Source organism: Electrona antarctica (genome assembly GCF_951216825.1).
Source record: "Electrona antarctica genome assembly, contig: scaffold_188, whole genome shotgun sequence".
Lineage (NCBI taxonomy): Eukaryota > Metazoa > Chordata > Actinopteri > Myctophiformes > Myctophidae > Electrona > Electrona antarctica.
This window is the reverse complement of record NW_027637171.1, coordinates 212,607-230,395: the sequence shown is the minus strand read 5'-3', so window position 1 is coordinate 230,395 and position 17,789 is coordinate 212,607.

Sequence of the window (17,789 nt, the reverse complement as noted above, 5' to 3'; positions counted from 1 at the left end):
ACATGATAAAATTTGTCAAAGAATTAAAATAAGTGCAATATAGAACAAATAATATTCACAAAACAAACACCTCACTGGCTGCAACTATTATAATTCTTATATTCTTTAAGTTTACATTTTTGAAAAGGAGTAGGGAGAAGTAAAGGATATAACCCTACCCCTCTATTACTAGTCTTTCAGCGTCATCGCTTGAAGTCTTTAAATGCCAACATGGCATAAACTGAAATAAAAACATTCACTTCAGATAAATTAAGTAGATAATTAAATGATGACATTGTAGAATGAGTCATTGAGCCATTTAACATTTTCCTGAAGCCATTTAACTTTACTGCTTTAGTAAAGCAGACCTGAGGCCCATTCTAAAAACTCATCTAACATCTTTTATATTAAAACAGGGGTGGGCAACTGGCGGCCCGGGGGCCACATGCGGCCCCCACCTTCACTTAATGCGGCCCTCAGGTTAATGTCAGAATACTGATATAATATTGGTTTCAGCTGATTACAATTCCACAACATGCAAACATGACCCGCTTTAATTACTTCAGTCTAAATTTAGTAGCTCAATGCTTCAACACAAGTATAATTAAAGGCATTTGAAATGACATAAAAATGTAAATTTTCAGGATTCTGATTAAAAAAATTCAAGATTTCAATTCGAATATAGCAAAAATAGCCGATCTACAAGCTCAAAACGCGTCGCAGCGCGACGCGTTTTGAGCTTGTAGATCGGCTATTTTTGCGACGACCGTAATATATGGCCCTAGGGAGTGAGTGTTGAAATATAGTGGCCCTCTCCATCGTCAAAGTTGCCCAGCGCTGTATTAAAAGAATAAAAGATGTTATATGAGACACAGCTGTATGTGACACAGAGGGCACAGCCGGCATTTAAGGTAAAACAACGTATAGGTTACACCAGGTCTAAATGGGTTAAGATGATTCGGTTTACAGTATAAGATATACAGTAAGTTGACACTGAAGTTTGATGTTTTACAGCTAAGCACGCTGGATTTGTAATGTTTATTTGTATCATTCATCATTCAATCGAGTGTTCTGACTTGGATCTAATAAAGTATACTTTTTAGTTCTTGTTCATCAGTATCATAATGAAACTTTTTTTTTTACAGTTTTAAAGACAAAAAATACATTTTAATTGTTATATCAGTAAAATGCTATAAGTCTACATAAAATGCTGTTTAAGTTACATAAGTTGGGCCTTTGCATATGCCTGTAAGGTCGTCAGGGCTAGGGCAAGTGCTACGGGCCAAGATGGAGTCTGAAGAGGTGTGTTTTCAGACTACGGCGGGAGATTGGGAGTGAGGCTGCAGTTCTGATTGTAATGGGAAGTTCATTCCATAGTTTAGATTGGGAGTGAGGCTGCAGTTCTGATTGTAATGGGAAGTTCATTCCATAGTTTTGGAGCCAGAAGGGAGAAGAGTTTGGGACATGTCGTGTGGAGCGTTGTTAGCGAAGGTACTTCCAGCTTCCCTGCGTCGGCTGATCTGAGCGCGCGGGAGGGTTTGTATAGGGTGCGATCAGACTTGCAAGATATATACCTTTGGTTGCTTTGAAGGTCAGCATCAGAGTTCTGTGGGCAGCGACCAGGAGCCAATAGAGGAAGTGTAAAATCAATGTTAATTTAACTCTGAGGGTGTAGAAATGGAACCAAATGGACCCGTTAGGGTCCGTTTGGTTCCATTTGTACACTCTAAGAGTTACAGACCCATAAGGGTCCATTTGGTTCCAAACTATCATTTAGCATGGGGACCCCCTGGAACTCCCTCAAGGACCCCTGGGGGTCCTCGGACCCCACTTTGGGAACCACTGCTGTTCTCCAGAGCCCAGACAAACTGTTCTGTTTTTTTTTGTTTTGTTTTTTTTCTCCATCTTGTTCCACATCTGGAAACATTGCCTCACACACACACACACACACACACACACACACACACACACACACACACACACACACACACACACACATCTGGAAACATTGCATCACACACAAAACAGAAAAAAAGGAAAAAGGCCCTGATGGATCAAAGCGAAGCTGCAAGACATGCACAGCTGCATTGGACCGACCCAGAGGCCTACAGACACGGAGTTACACCCAACCAGAGTCCTACAGACCCAAAGCTGGGCACAGACACCCAACCAGAGCCCTACAGACAGAAAGCTGGGCAAAGACCAGACACCCAGAGCCCTACAGACACAAAGCTGGGCACAGACCAGACACCCAGCCAGAGTCCTACAGACACAAAGCTGGGCACAGACACCCAACCAGACAAAACGCACGCACGCACGCAAATTCTTCTTTTTTTTTAAAAAAAACTTGAAATGTGACATTCTACATTAAATGTCTTTCTATGAAGTAGCCTACTTTCTACTTTTAGTATTTTAAGAAAAAAAGGAGAAAAAAGTGAGTAGGCTACTTATTGATTGATTGATTGAAATATTTATTAACAGTTTGCAGAATTACAGTACATTTCAAGCACAACTCAATACAAAGACTGTTAACTGTGAGTGGACGACCCAATAAAGCATTACACTTGTTTACAATAGGGTCCACCTTGTTCAATTCATCAAAACATTTAGAGACGTACAAATAGACACTTCTATTCTATATAGTCAAAGAACAGAATTGGTATTCGGTATGTCCAGAATGTAAACGTTGCCAAACTCGTTGCTCTGCAGGGCTCTGGTTGGAGGAGGCTGGCTCTGGCAGACAGACAGGCAGACAGACAGACAGGCAGGAGAGAGAGACAGACAGACAGACAGACAGACAGTTACCGATACACACATGATCATTATGGAAGTAGCTGCTGCAGACTGTAGAAGACTGTAGAGGAACTATATAAACACAACAAGCACAGCGGGTAAGTTCTAAAACATTATCATCTTTACATGTATGTGTTTATTTAATGTATCACTTCATTCCAGGGCTGGGAGGATTCTTCTAAGTTAAAAAGAAAAAGAGAAAAGGAAAGGAAAGAATTGAGCGGAAACCGTTGGACCTCATCTAGCTGCATGGGTTCGCTTGGTTCCTCTGCAACATTGTAGCAACATATTAGTGTAGCTGTCTTGTCTGTCATCATTTCATTATGCTAAGATTTAGACTCTCGTAGATGTTGTTTTATCGATTCGTCAGAATCGATAAAACAACATCTACGAGAGTCTAAATCTTATATATGTCACCAACACGTTATTGATCACAACAGTAACTTTATAGTTATTAAATACAAAGCGTAAACGGGGCTGACAGCTTCTGTAAGACCGTAAGAAGTTAGGCTAACAAACAGTCTGTTGGGTTTTGGCTGCTGGCCAAATAACGAGTTCTGTCTTCTTTATTAATAACGATTATTGATTCAATGTGGTGTTTTATTTCTGTTAATGTTCACGGCGTGACGGTGACACGTCACTGAGGCTGAGGCTTGTAATGTTAATACTGTAGTGTGTGTGTGTGTGTGTGTGTGTGTGTGTGTGTGTGTGTGTGTGTGTGTGTGTGTGTGTGTGTGTGTGTGTGTGTGAGAGAGAGATAATTTGAGGCTATTTGAACAGAGACTACACATATAGGGTGTTAATTTCAAAGAGTTTTAACACACACACGCACACACACACACACACACCTCAGATGTGCTGACTGTATGCATGAGGAAGTTGGGGTCTACAGTGTGTTTTCACATCTCAGACTCGGTGTACAAATGTGTCATTTTGTACACTGAGTTTAAACTGATTTCTAATCTCTTGAGTGTAAACTGCAGGGCATTTAAAACCAGTGGTTCTCAACCAGTGGTCCTTGAGGGGGTTCCAGGTGGTCCCCAGGTAAACTTACATGATGGAGAGTTAATTGGTAACCAAATGGACCCTTAGAGATCTTTAAATCTTGAGAGCGTTAAATGAAACCCAATGATGGACCCGTAATACAGCATGGAATTGTGGACAACGTCTTATTGAACGACAACAACACATTACATGTTTTGGGTCTGAGAGGCTTTTTCAAAAATAGAAGAGCAGATCTACAAGCTCGTAGCGCGGCACTCGGTGCCGCGCTACGAGCTTGTAGATCTGCTATTTTTCAATAGTTAAAGTATAACATAATAAACATATTGCTTAAAACACCAAAAGGGGTTCCCTCCCTGAATGGGTTAATGACATCAAATGGTGGTCCGTGGCTCAAATGCATAATGAGAAAAAAATCACACCCGTGTGAAGTGAGGAGCGCTCTTATCATCGGACGTCATCCATTCCTTGTAGATTTGCTCGTCCACATATGACGTAAAATCCTCCATTCATTGTCAATGAATGGCATTTAATGTTTGTGTTAGGGACAAGAATCTACTCTATAGCTGAATATAGGCCCTCAAAAATCACACCTGTGTGAAGTGAGGGGAACTCTTAATATCTAGGGATGTGCCGATGAGACATTTTGGCCGATATCGATATCCGATATAATTAATTGCTGTTATGGCCGATAACCGATATAACCGGTGTCGATATGATCTCATTCTGTATTAAAATATTATAATAATTTTGTCCATTCTGAAAAATACATGTAACAGGGTGTCTGCACTGCAGGCTTAGGCAAGTCAGATTTAACTTAAATACCTTTTATATTTAATATTGTGAGCTTGTAGATCTGTTCAAGCTGTTACTTTGGGCTTGTTTATCTGTAAAGACAGACCGATTAATCGGTCTGATTTATTAATGGAACCGATGCTGATTAATCTAAAAATAACTCCCATCACTGACACTACTCTGATCAGCATACTGTACCTCATCATACTGTACATGAAATGAAATGATTACTATATTTACCCAGGGTATCTGGGCTAATGAAATGATTACTATATTTACCCAGGGTATCTGGGCTAATGAAATGATTACTATATTTACCCAGGGTATCTGGGCTAAGCTCAAGAACTGGTTTCCAGCCAGGCCCTGCTCATAGAACATTTCATCGTAGTGGTTCAATGCCTTGTTCAAGGGCACTTCAGCGGTGGTAATTTTAACGTGTCGGACCGCTGATTCGAACTGGCGACCTTCCGGTATCAAGACCGCTCCGCAATCCGTTCGGCCACCGCTGCCACATCATCATACATGATCTCATTCCGGCCAATCACAATTTGTGTCCTCACTTTTGTCTGTTAGGACAATGTTTGTGTTTCAACGCACACTAAAAGCTGGACATAGACTAGGGCCCTTAAATAATATGGACCTTGACATTAAAAGCGTTGAAAACCAGTAACCACTGATTTTCAGTCAATTAGAACCTAAGGCCGTTTCTAAAATAAAAAAAAGTTTTCTGAAAATCTATTTCTATCTAGTTTCTGTGTCAGTGGTGCTCAACCTATGTTTCTATGTCAGTGGTGCTCAACCTATGTTTCTATGTCAGTGGTGCTCAACCTTTAGTTTCTGTGTCAGTGGTGCTCAACCTATGTTTCTATGTCAGTGGTGCTCAACCTTTAGTTTCTGTGTCAGTGGTGCTCAACCTATGTTTCTATGTCAGTGGTGCTCAACCTTTTCCATGTCAAGGACCCCCAGAATTATCTGTATTTGGCCACGGACCCCCATCTGACAATATGTTGTTCCAGGGACCTCCCAGAAGCAAAGGTAGATGAGTTAAAAACGCTCACTGTGAAAGAAGAATATATATTCAAAGATTTGCGCCACATTTGAACAATTTCTCAAAAATAGCAGGCGCTATGAGCTTGTAGATCTGCTATTTTTCAATAGCTAAAGTATAACACAATGTTTAAAACACCAAAAGGATGTCCTGAATGAATTTAACTCTAGTATTTGACAGCGTAATTGGTCTCTGTAGCAGAAGCCTCTTGAACCTGTCAGTTTAAGGTCAGGCCCAGATGTCATCCCCACAATAAAGTGAGGAAAACATCAAACGATTGAGCCCAAATGAAAGTGATTTAACCCTCGTCCCGAGTTCTTCTATTAAAACGGCGTCAGTTCCCGGTCCCAGTATACATTCTACAGCCTCTTGAACTTATAAGGACAGGGAAGCTAAGCCACTTCACCATATGTGACAAAATGTCAAAACGTTTAGAGAGAAAGAGAGAGAGAGAGAGAGAGAGAGAGAGAGACCTGTTTGGTGGAATGCTATTTGGCTGTAAACCACACACACACACGCACACACACACACACACACACACACACACACACACACACACACACACACACACACACACACACACACACACACACACACACACACACACACACACACAGGTTGGCCGTACAGTGGTGTAAACATTTAGTTTAATATCGTTGTGTTATTAATACAGGATTCTTAGGTCAACAGAAGTCAGTCTGACACTGGTGTGGAAGCAGGGCCAGTAGATTCTAGGGTCAACAGAAGTCAGTCTGACACTGGTCAGGCTGCAGGGCCAGTAGATTCTAGGGGTCAACAGAAGTCGGGTTGACACTGGTGTGGAAGCAGGGCCAGTAGATTCTAGGGTCAACAGAAGTCGGTCTGACACTGGTGTGGAAGCAGGGCCAGTAGATTCTAGGGGTCAACAGAAGTCGGTCTGACACTGGTCAGGCTTCAGGGCCAGTAGATTCTAGGGTCAACAGAAGTCAGTCTGACACTGGTCAGGCTGCAGGGCCAGTAGATTCTAGGGGTCAACAGAAGTCGGTCTGACACTGGTCAGGCTTCAGGGCCAGTAGATTCTAGGGTCAACAGAAGTCAGTCTGACACTGGTCAGGCTTCAGGGCCAGTAGATTCTAGGGTCAACAGAAGTCAGTCTGACACTGGTCAGGCTGCAGGGCCAGTAGATTCTAGGGGTCAACAGAAGTCGGTCTGACACTGGTCAGGCTGCAGGGCCAGTAGATTCTAGGGGTCAACAGAAGTCGGTCTGACACTGGTCAGGCTGCAGGGCCAGTAGATTCTATGGTCAACAGAAGTCGGGCTGACACTGGTCAGGCTGCAGGGCCAGTAGCTCTGCATGTGAGATGTAGATTGTTATGGTTGATCTGTAGTGTGGACACCTCTTGGCCAGGGGTCACCAATATGTCCCTACAGGGGTCAGGGGTCACCAATATGTCCCTACAGGGGTCAGGGGTCACCAATGTGTCCGTACACGGACAAATGTGTCCGTGGCAAAGACAATGAAATGAAATGAAATGAAATTATTACTATATTTACCCAGGGTATCTGGGCTAAGCTCAAGAACTTGTTTCCAGCCAGGCCCTGCTCATAGAACATTTCATCATAGTGTTTCAATGCCTTGTTCAAGGGCACTTCAGCGGTGGTAATTTTAACGTGTTGGACCGCTGATTCGAACTGGCGACCTTCCGGTATCAAGACCGCTCCGCAATCCGTTCGGCCACCGCTGCCACATACTTGGGACAGACTTGGGACTCCATTTTCGTCACCGCTAAACCCCTTATCCCTAAACTTCTTTGCCTTTTTTTTTTTTTTACTATTCTGGAAAACGTTTTTGAAGAGTTCAAATGGCCAGTCTACAAGCTCACAACGTGTCAATGTAGATTGGCTAGTTGAACTATTCAAAAATGTAAAATCAGGCAAAGAAGTTTTAGGGATAAGGGGTTTAGCGGTGACGAAAATGGTCTCTGTTTTACACACCATTATAATGTTCATATTTTGATCACAAGACCCAGTTACTGTATGTCAATCTCCAGGTTCTTCAGAATGATGTATGACGATTATTTATTATGACACTCAGAGTTACAGACCTGTTATTCACGCCTATCTATTAATGTGTTTCTGGTGATATTATTGTCCACTCAGTTTGTATGTCCGTCGCACAAAAGGTCTAACACAAGCCAACATGGCGATGACCTCTGACCTCTTGGCTCAGAGGTCATGTTAAAACATTTGGAAAACGCTCTTAAAGCTTCACTATATGTAGTCGCATTCCTCTTCTACCCCGGATTTGAAGTTGAACTAAAATAAGTGAAATTGGAATTGGTGATTAAATGAATTAGTGAGCAGACAATAATTGGAATTGGAACACCAGCTGATGCTGTGATCTTTCTGGAGTTCTTCTCCAGATGATATTTTGTCATTTTCAGACCACCTGAAAAAATGTGTTCAAAAGATCTGGAGAGAGACAGGGAGACTTGTGTTACTGAACAATGTTAACCCATTTCGACCTGAGGACGATTCTACAAATTCCTTCTAAATCCTGACAGTTTTCTGAAAAAACCCATGTTTCTGTTGGGTTTCGTTCTCAAACATTTTCATGTCAAGGACATGTATTCGGCCGCCCATCTGAAAATATGTTGTTCCAACCCTCCAGAAGCAAAGATTTGAGTTAAAAACGTTCACTCTGAATTTGAAATTTGCGCCACATTTTCACGATTTTTCAAAAATAGCAGACCTACAAGCTCGTACCGCACTATGAGCTTGTAGATCTGCTATTTTTCAATAGCTAAAGTATAACATAATGCTTAAGACACCAAAAGGGGTTCCCGCCCAGAATGGGTTCAAGAGAGACAGGGAGACTTGTGTTTCGCAATCTCTGTTGACCCCCTAGGGGTCCCGGACCCCCTGTTGACGAAGACCCATTCTCTAATAGCAATGATTACAATCTAGAGCTTTTTAACTATTATTATCCCTGAGACCCAAACCACACCAGTGCAACTATAGGCGCAACTCCTCCTTGCAACACAACCGCTTTAAGGACATGTCACAACAATGCAACTCCTTGCAACTGTCTGCCATTGTAGATAAGATACTGGTTGCATGCAACTACCTACCGATGCAACCATTTCTGTTGCAAGGAATTGCCTGGTAAATGGTAAAATGGTATATAGCGCCTTTATCCAAGGCGCTTTACATAGATTGTGCATCAATTCACCCATTCACACACCGATGGCGGAAGAAACCATGCAAGGCACTAGCCAGCACATCGGGAGCAATTTGGGGTTCCGTGTCTTGCTCAAGGACACTTCGACACTAACTCTGGGGGAGCCCGGGTTCGAACAGGCAACCTTGCGGTTACCATCCAGCCACTCTACCCCTGAGCCACCGCCTGGCAAATCATTGTTGTGGTTTAGGGTACACTCTGAATTTTAGAGTAGAAACGCGTATGGTACTATTAGTCATAATGCACCAACTTATTGTCAGGCTTGATTTGTCCCAGGAATGAATCAAGTGTCTTCTCTTAACCCTTTGAAAAATGGCTTCTAAATCTTCTTGTTTCTATATGTCAGTGGTGCCGGTGCTCAACCTTTTCCATGTCAAGGACCCCCAGAATTATCTGTATTTGACCGCGAACCCCCATCTGAAAACATGTTGTTCCAGGGACCCTCCAGATGCAAAGATTTGAGCTAAAAACGTTCGCTCTGAAAGAATATATATTCAAATATTTGTCCCACATTTTTCAAAAATAGCAGTTCTACAAGCTCGTAGCGCGGCACTCTGTGCCGCGCTATGAGCTTGTAGATCTGCTGTTTTCCAATAGCTAAAGTATAACAATGCTTAAAACACCAAATGCTTTGCATTCACACTTACAGTAGGAGTTGTGACGAATTATGACATTTTACACAATAATCAATTGTCACACCATTAACATTTAAAGATATATTTTTGGTGTTTTTTGCCTTTATTGATAGGGTACAGTAACTAGACAGGAAAGGGGGAGAGAGATGGGGAGTGACACGCGGCAAAGGCCGTCGGGCTCGGGAGTCGAACCCGCGACACGCCGTCCGGCTGGCTTGGCAGCCTAGGTGCCCAGACGGTTGAGCTAACCGTCCGGGCCCACAATTAAAGGACCACTTCACCACTTTTCAACCTATCTTCATATAATAGGTCCTCACTAATAATCATGATACAATGGCACAATTTTTTTCTACTCAGTCTGTGTCTCATAGGAGGGCTGTGGGCAGTTTAGAAACCAGTCCACCAGTGACATCATCAATGGGGAATCCAAGCTAATAGAAACTGCTAGGTTTTCTAGTCCTGAAAAGTTGCAATTCGAAAAAGGAAGCCATCGTTCTCACGATGATAAAAATCTAAACATTTTAGTAAAACACATACACAAAAAAATATGGCTAACGATGATGTCACTGGTGGACGGGTTTCCGAACTGCCCACAGCCCTCCTATGAGACACAGACTGAGTAGAAAAGAATGGTGGTATTTTATCATGATTATTAGTGAGGACCTATTATATGAAGATGGGTTGAAAAGTGGTGAAGTGGTCCTTTAACATTTAGATTGTGTCAAAGGTCACCTCTCTCACCTGCAGTAGACACAGTATCACCTGACACAAAGTTTGACCTGAAGGTCAAGATTCAGTTTATCCCCTGAGCAAGCAGGCAGGCTCTTAGCTAATTGGTTAAAATTATACATAGTGCAGCTTTAATGTTGGATTCATGCTCATCTGTATCTTCAAACGCCACTTAAATTGTTGCTATTTTGGGTGAACGTTCCGCCCAGAATAGGGATGCTGGGGTAAGTGAACGTTCCGCCCAGAATAGGGATGCTGGGGTAAGTGAACGTTCCGCCCAGAATAGGGATGCTGGGGTAAGTGAACGTTCCGCCCAGAATAGGGATGCTGGGGTAAGTGAATTATGTGAAAGAAAGTATATGTACATTCATATAGTTTATAATAGGTTAAAAGGTCAAAGATCATTGGCCCAAGCAGGGGCCTCCACACAGAACCAAAAAACTGCTCCTGGTGCGTGCGTGCGTCCGTGTGGGTGTGCGTGTGTGCGTGCGTGCATGGGTGAGTGCATCTGTGTGTTTGACTGTGCGACGTGCGTGCATGCGTGGGTGCGTGCGTCCGTGCGTGCGTGGGTGTGTGCGTGCGTGCGTGCGTGCGTGCGTGCATGCCTGGGTTGGTGAGTGGGCTGGTGAGTTGTAATGCACACAGTAAAGCATTTTACTTTATGATCGCACCGTGTTTACAGTCATGAAAGTGAGAGTCAGTCAGTCAGTGCACTCCTCCTGTGAGCGTGCAGGCTGCCTCGGCCTGCATGGTGTTGTCATGTAGATTGTACTGTAGGTACAGTCTCCTTCCCTCTCCACTCTCTGACGGCAGTAGAACAAGTTGGAGTTCATTCTAGTCGGGAGGGATGGAGTTCCTGGGATGCCACAGACACCCTGTGACACATTAGGACTCAACGAAGGACTTTAGGACACAGGGACATCAGTACACGAGGACGTTAGGACAGACACTTAATGCAGTTAGGGAGGAAGGAAGGAGGGGATAATATCTCCATTGTTCTCTTGATGCGTCGTGTTAGATTCATGTTGGCTCCCTGCTGCTTAAATGTGCTCATAAAGAACGTGTCATGTGTTGCTGTCAGCTCCTCCTCCGTCAGTCACAGACGAGGTGAAAATAATTATGAGACAACGTTGAACTGTTTGTCTTACACACGCGCGCGCACACACGCACGCATGCACACGCACACACACAGGCAGACACACACACACACGCACGCACGCATGCACACGCACACACACACACACACACACACACACGCACATGCACATGCACACACGTACACACACACGCACACACTTTGTGTGACGAGTGAGTGACAGTGACAAGTAAAAATGTTTGCTCTCTCTCTCTCAGTTAACATACTTGAGTTGAAATGCTGTTGTTAAATACTTAAACCCTGGTGAACGGCGTCCCCCAGGGCTCCGTATTAGAGCCCATTAAAGACCTGAGGCCGATTCTGGTCTACAAATGCCTTCCGAGTCAGGAGTTCTCACGTTTTCACAATAAAAAATAAACGTTTAAAATAAAATAGCAGATGTACAAGCTCGCAAGCGCTGTGAGCTTGTAGATGTGCTATTTTTGAATAGTCAACACTAAAATCTAAAGAGATACAGATGCTTTCTTAACGGAATGTCTGTGTCGGTGTGAGTGACGAGGACACAGTCACATGCTTGCTGACGCATAGACAGAAAGCCACTCAGTCTACGACTCTACACACCTGGGAGACGGCTGTCTCCTCTGTGTCTCTGTGTCTCCTCCGTGTCTCTGTGTCTTCTGTGTGTCTTCTGTGTGTCTCACGGCTCGCAATGCATTTCCAATGGGAGTCACGTGGTTTTGACGATACAACCTCGGAACAAGGTTGTCTCGTCAAAACCATGTGACTCTCATTGAAAATGCAATTTGCGAGCCGTGCGACACACAGGAGACACAGAGGAGACACAGAGGAGACAGCTGTCTCTCAGGTGTGTCAGGAGACACAGAGGAGACAGCTGTCTCTCAGGTGTGTCAGGAGACACAGAGGAGACAGCCGTCTCTAAGGTGTGTCAGGAGACACAGAGGAGACAGCTGTCTCTAAGGTGTGTCAGGAGACACAGAGGAGACAGCTGTCGCTCAGGTGTGTCAGGAGACACAGAGGAGACAGCTGTCTCTAAGGTGTGTCAGGAGACACAGAGGAGACAGCCGTCTCTAAGGTGTGTCAGGAGACACAGAGGAGACAGCTGTCTCTAAGGTGTGTCAGGAGACACAGAGGAGACACAGAGGAGACAGCTGTCTCTAAGGTGTGTCAGGAGACACAGAGGAGACAGCTGTCTCTTATATGTGTCAGGAGACACAGAGGAGACAGCTGTCTTCCAGGTGTGAACGGCGTCTATGGCTGTCACCATCATCACGTTTTAGTTGACCATTAATTGCCAATGCACATAATTGCGATTAAAGATTGAATTGTGTTCTTGGCGTAGTGTAGGAACATAATGAATGAAAACAAATACATTTCTGTTGGCCTTTTCAGGCTTAGTAAACATCTGGCCTGCTCGCTGTGCCTAAAGAAATGGCAGCTTTCTGCTTCTACGGGTCGTCGGCGTGGAACAAACTCCCACCGTACCTTCCACAGGCAGCCTCTGTAGTTTAACAACCTCCCACTGTACCTTCGACAGGCAGCCTCTGTAGTTTAACAACCTCCCTCTGTACCTTCGACAGGAAGCCTCTGTAGTTTAACAACCTCCCTCTGTACCTTCGACAGGCAGCCTCTGTAGTTTAACAACCTCCCTCTGTACCTTCGACAGGCAGCCTCTGTAGTTTAACAACCTCCCTCTGTACCTTCGACAGGCAGCCTCTGTAGTTTAACAACCTCCCTCTGTACCTTCGACAGGCAGCCTCTGTAGTTTAACAACCTCCCTCTGTACCTTCGACAGGCAGCCTCTGTAGTTTAACAACCTCCCTCTGTACCTTCGACAGGCAGCCTCTGTAGTTTAACAAACTCCCACCGTACCTTCGACAGGCAGCCTCTGTAGTTTAACAAACTCCCACCGTACCTTCGACAGGCAGCCTCTGTAGTTTAACAACCTCCCTCTGTACCTTCGACAGGCAGCCTCTGTAGTTTAACAAACTCCCTCTGTACCTTCCACAGGCAGCCTCTGTAGTTTAACAAACTCCCTCTGTACCTTCGACAGGCAGCCTCTGTAGTTTAACAACCTCCCTCTGTACCTTCGACAGGCAGCCTCTGTAGTTTAACAACCTCCCTCTGTACCTTCGACAGGCAGCCTCTGTAGTTTAACAAACTCCCACCGTACCTTCGACAGGCAGCCTCTGTAGTTTAACAAACTCCCACCGTACCTTCGACAGGCAGCCTCTGTAGTTTAACAAACTCCCACCGTACCTTCGACAGGCAGCCTCTGTAGTTTAACAAACTCCCACCGTACCTTCGACAGGCAGCCTCTGTAGTTTAACAACCTCCCTCTGTACCTTCGACAGGCAGCCTCTGTAGTTTAACAAACTCCCTCTGTACCTTCCACAGGCAGCCTCTGTAGTTTAACAAACTCCCTCTGTACCTTCGACAGGCAGCCTCTGTAGTTTAACAACCTCCCTCTGTACCTTCGACAGGCAGCCTCTGTAGTTTAACAACCTCCCTCTGTACCTTCGACAGGCAGCCTCTGTAGTTTAACAAACTCCCACCGTACCTTCGACAGGCAGCCTCTGTAGTTTAACAAACTCCCACCGTACCTTCGACAGGCAGCCTCTGTAGTTTAACAAACTCCCACCGTACCTTCCACAGGCAATCTGTAGACATTTTTAAAGCACAGCTCAAGACCTATTTCCACACTGCTTTTAGGTGATCTTTTAAATTCCTTGTTATTCATCATTCGTCCTCACTGTATTGCATTATCTTGCTTTTCTTTTCTTTTCTTTCTCCATTGCTCTGTAAAGCACTTTGAGCTGCATTTCATGTCATGAAAGGTGCTATACAAATAAAGTTTTATTATGAATATTATTAATTAACATGACAAATCATTGCAGTTAAGCGATTTGAGATTGCTTCATTTCTCACATATTCAGCAAGCAGCAGTAAATGTAATATGTTTATCCTAAAATGACTGTCATAGTCTGACTGACTGATGGAGAGAGAGACTGTTCAGCTGTCTGTCTGTCTGGTGGAGAGAGAGACTGTTCAGCTGTCTGTCTGTCTGCCTGGTGGAGAGAGAGACTGTTCAGCTGTCTGTCTGCCTGGTGGAGAGAGAGACTGTTCAGCTGTCTGTCTGTCTGGTGGAGAGAGAGACTGTTCAGCTGTCTCTGTCTGGTGGGGAGAGAGACTGTTCAGCTGTCTGTCTGTCTGCCTGGTGGGGAGAGAGACTGTTCAGCTGTCTGTCTGTCTGCCTGGTGGAGAGAGAGACTGTTCAGCTGTCTGTCTGCCTGGTGGAGAGAGAGACTGTTCAGCTGTCTGTCTGCCTGGTGGAGAGAGAGACTGTTGACATCCTTGCGGTCCTGAAGCACGGATGCTGCTGTGTGGTGGTCCCTGGTGGTCCCTGTGTGGTGGTCCCTGGTGGCATGGAGGGAGAACAGACCGCTGTGTGGTGGTCCCTGGTGGCATGGAGGGAGAACAGACCGCTGTGTGGTGGTCCCTGGTGGTCCCTGTGTGGTGGTCCCTGGTGGCATGGAGGGAGAACAGACCGCTGTGTGGTGGTCCCTGGTGGTCCCTGTGTGGTGGTCCCTGGTGGTCCCTGTGTGGTGGTCCCTGGTGGTCCCTGTGTGGTGGTCCCTGGTGGCATGGAGGGAGAACAGACCGCTGGAAGTGTCTCTGACGATGCTGATGTTGGTCTATCTGCTCGGGCATAGTCGGTTAAAACTGATATGAGTTTAGGGTTAGAGTTAGATTTTGCGTTTTATTAATGCGGTTTAGTAATGTCGGACAATGCGCGTCGTCGCTGTCAAACAAAACAGTAGCCGTGATCAACGCACAGAACGCAGCCTATACTGAATTTCAAAAAATAAAATAAAGAATTGCGCTGGAGTGGTCGGTAGAGGCAGTGAGGCCATCTAGTGGTCGGTAGAGGTAGTGAGGCCATCTAGTGGTCGGTAGAGGCAGTGAGTCCATCTAGTGGTCGGTAGAGGCAGTGAGGCCATCTAGTGGTCGGTAAAGGCAGTGAGGCCATCTAGTGGTCGGTAGAGGCAGTGAGGCCATATAGTGGTCGGTAGAGGTAGTGAGGCCATCTAGTGGTCGGTAGAGGCAGTGAGGCCATCTAGTGGTCGGTAGAGGCAGTGAGTCCATCTAGTGGTCGGTAGAGGTAGTGAGGCCATCTAGTGGTCGGTAGAGGCAGTGAGGCCATCTAGTGGTTGGTAGAGGCAGTGAGGCCATATAGTGGTCGGTAGAGGCAGTGAGGTCCTCTAGTGGTCGGTAGAGGCAGTGAGGCCCTCTAGTGGTCGGTAGAGGCAGTGAGGCCATCTAGTGGTCGGTAGAGGCAGTGAGGCCCTCTAGTGGTCGGTAGAGGCAGTGAGGTCATCTGACATTCACCACAAAGCCATCTGTGACGTCACTACATGATCAATCAAGCTCTGTTGTCTTCATATCTGATGAACCACACTGCACCGCTCATTCATGAATGTGTGTGTGTGTGTGTGTGTGTGTGTGTGTGTGTGTGTGTGAGTGTGTGAGTGTGTGTGTGTGTGTGTGTGTGTGTGTGTGTGTGTGAAAATGGCGTTTTCTGGCATTTGTGGCTGCCAGCGGCTAATGAGTCATGTGTGAGACGTGTGTGTGTGTGTGGGACACAGTGAGTAGTTTTGGCTGGCCCAGGGCCAGCTGCCGTACTGACCATGTGACAGAGGAGACGCACACTCCACACAGCGCCAGTGGCTTGAGGCTAGCACACACGCACGCACGTAGGCATGTCACAATTATTACATAAACGCCTAATCGCTAATTATTTAGAGATAATCATTACTTAATTCATTGGCATACTACTCGTCATAATTGTGTCAATTTTGAAACATTTCAAAACATTTTCCCAAAAATAGTTGGAAATTGCAGATCTACAAGCTCACAAAATGCTGTTGCGTGCGTGCGTGCGTACGTACGTGCGTACGTACGTGCGTGCGTGCGTGCGTGCGAGCCTATAGTAACTTCCTTTTGGGCTTGTTTTCGCAGACCTGCTCGCTTGTTTCTCTCACAGAATCTGGCAACTCTGTGCTGAAAGTCCACAGGCTGATGTTTCTTTGCTGCTTGCGTTCTCAGACAGGAAGTTGTGACACGGCGAGCACAGGAAGTGGCTGCTGTGGGGTTTTAACCCTTCCTTCACCCGCTTCAGTTCGGTCGCCACATGGTCACGTGACACATGGTCACGTGACACATGGTCTGATTGATTGATTGATTGAAGAATTTATTAACAGTTTGCAGAATTACAGTCCATTTCAAGCACAAACTCAATACAAAGGCTGTTAACTGTGAGTGGACGACCCAATTAAGCATTACACTTGTTTCCAATAGGGTCCACCATGTTCAAATCATCAAAACATTTAGAGACGTACAAATAGACACTTCTATATAGACAAAGAACAGAACAGGAATTCATCATAATGGAGGTAAAAAGGGAAAAGAAACATATACAGTGAGGGAAAAAAGGGGGGGGGCGGTGGGGGGGATTCAGATTTTACGGGGCCAGTTTCGAATTGCAGCCATCCGTAGGTGCCCTTTGAGAGCGGTTTTGAAGGAGTCAAGGGATTTGCATGTCTTAATGACTGTTGGTAGGGCGTTCCACATTTTGGTGGCATAGGAGCGAAAATAATTTAGTCCCTTGTTTGTGCCGAATCTGGGTTGTACATGGTTCGTTGCACTCCCTCTGGTGTTGTGGGTGTGGACTTCGTTAACATTAAGGAAGTATTTAGACAGGTACATGGGTATCTTGGTGGTGTATCGAATCTTGTGGACCAGACCCATTGCAAGATGCTGTACTCTGTCGTCGACTCTAAGCCATTCCAGCCTGTCGAAGTGGGCAGGGGTGAGGTGGGTTCGGGGGTCACGTGACAAACAACCCAGAAACACTTCAACGTCGTCTTGAAGTTCATCCACCAAACTGTAATAATAAGAGGCTCTGATGCAGTGGTTCAGTAGAGCAGCAAGTATAGCAGATCTACAAGTGCATATAGTGCACAGAGTGGCGTGCTATGAGCTGTCAGATCTGCTGTTTTGTGACAGTATCAGCTTTTTCAGGCAGGGAGTTGAGAATCGGATTCTGTTACCAGTGTGTCATTTAAAAGACAACTTTGTTTGTTTGTTTTTAAAACCAAGGTTCATGTTTCAGGTTGCAGAGCTTGTAAAATAATAAATGCTGCTTTCTTTTGTTTTCGCGATCTGTTGACAGGGCGACGGGTTGACACCACGAAACGTCCCCAGTTGAGTACTTACACGAAGACAATGATTTATTGTATTACAAATTTGAAATGCTTAAATATGCAAATGAGGCATTATATAGGAAAAAGCTACTACTGTGGAAGGGTTATCATATCATATAATAATTTACTTATATTGATCCTATAAACAATCTAATATAGGTATAGTTTTGCACACTCAATTCATGATTAACGTTCCAATTTTGGAGCTCAG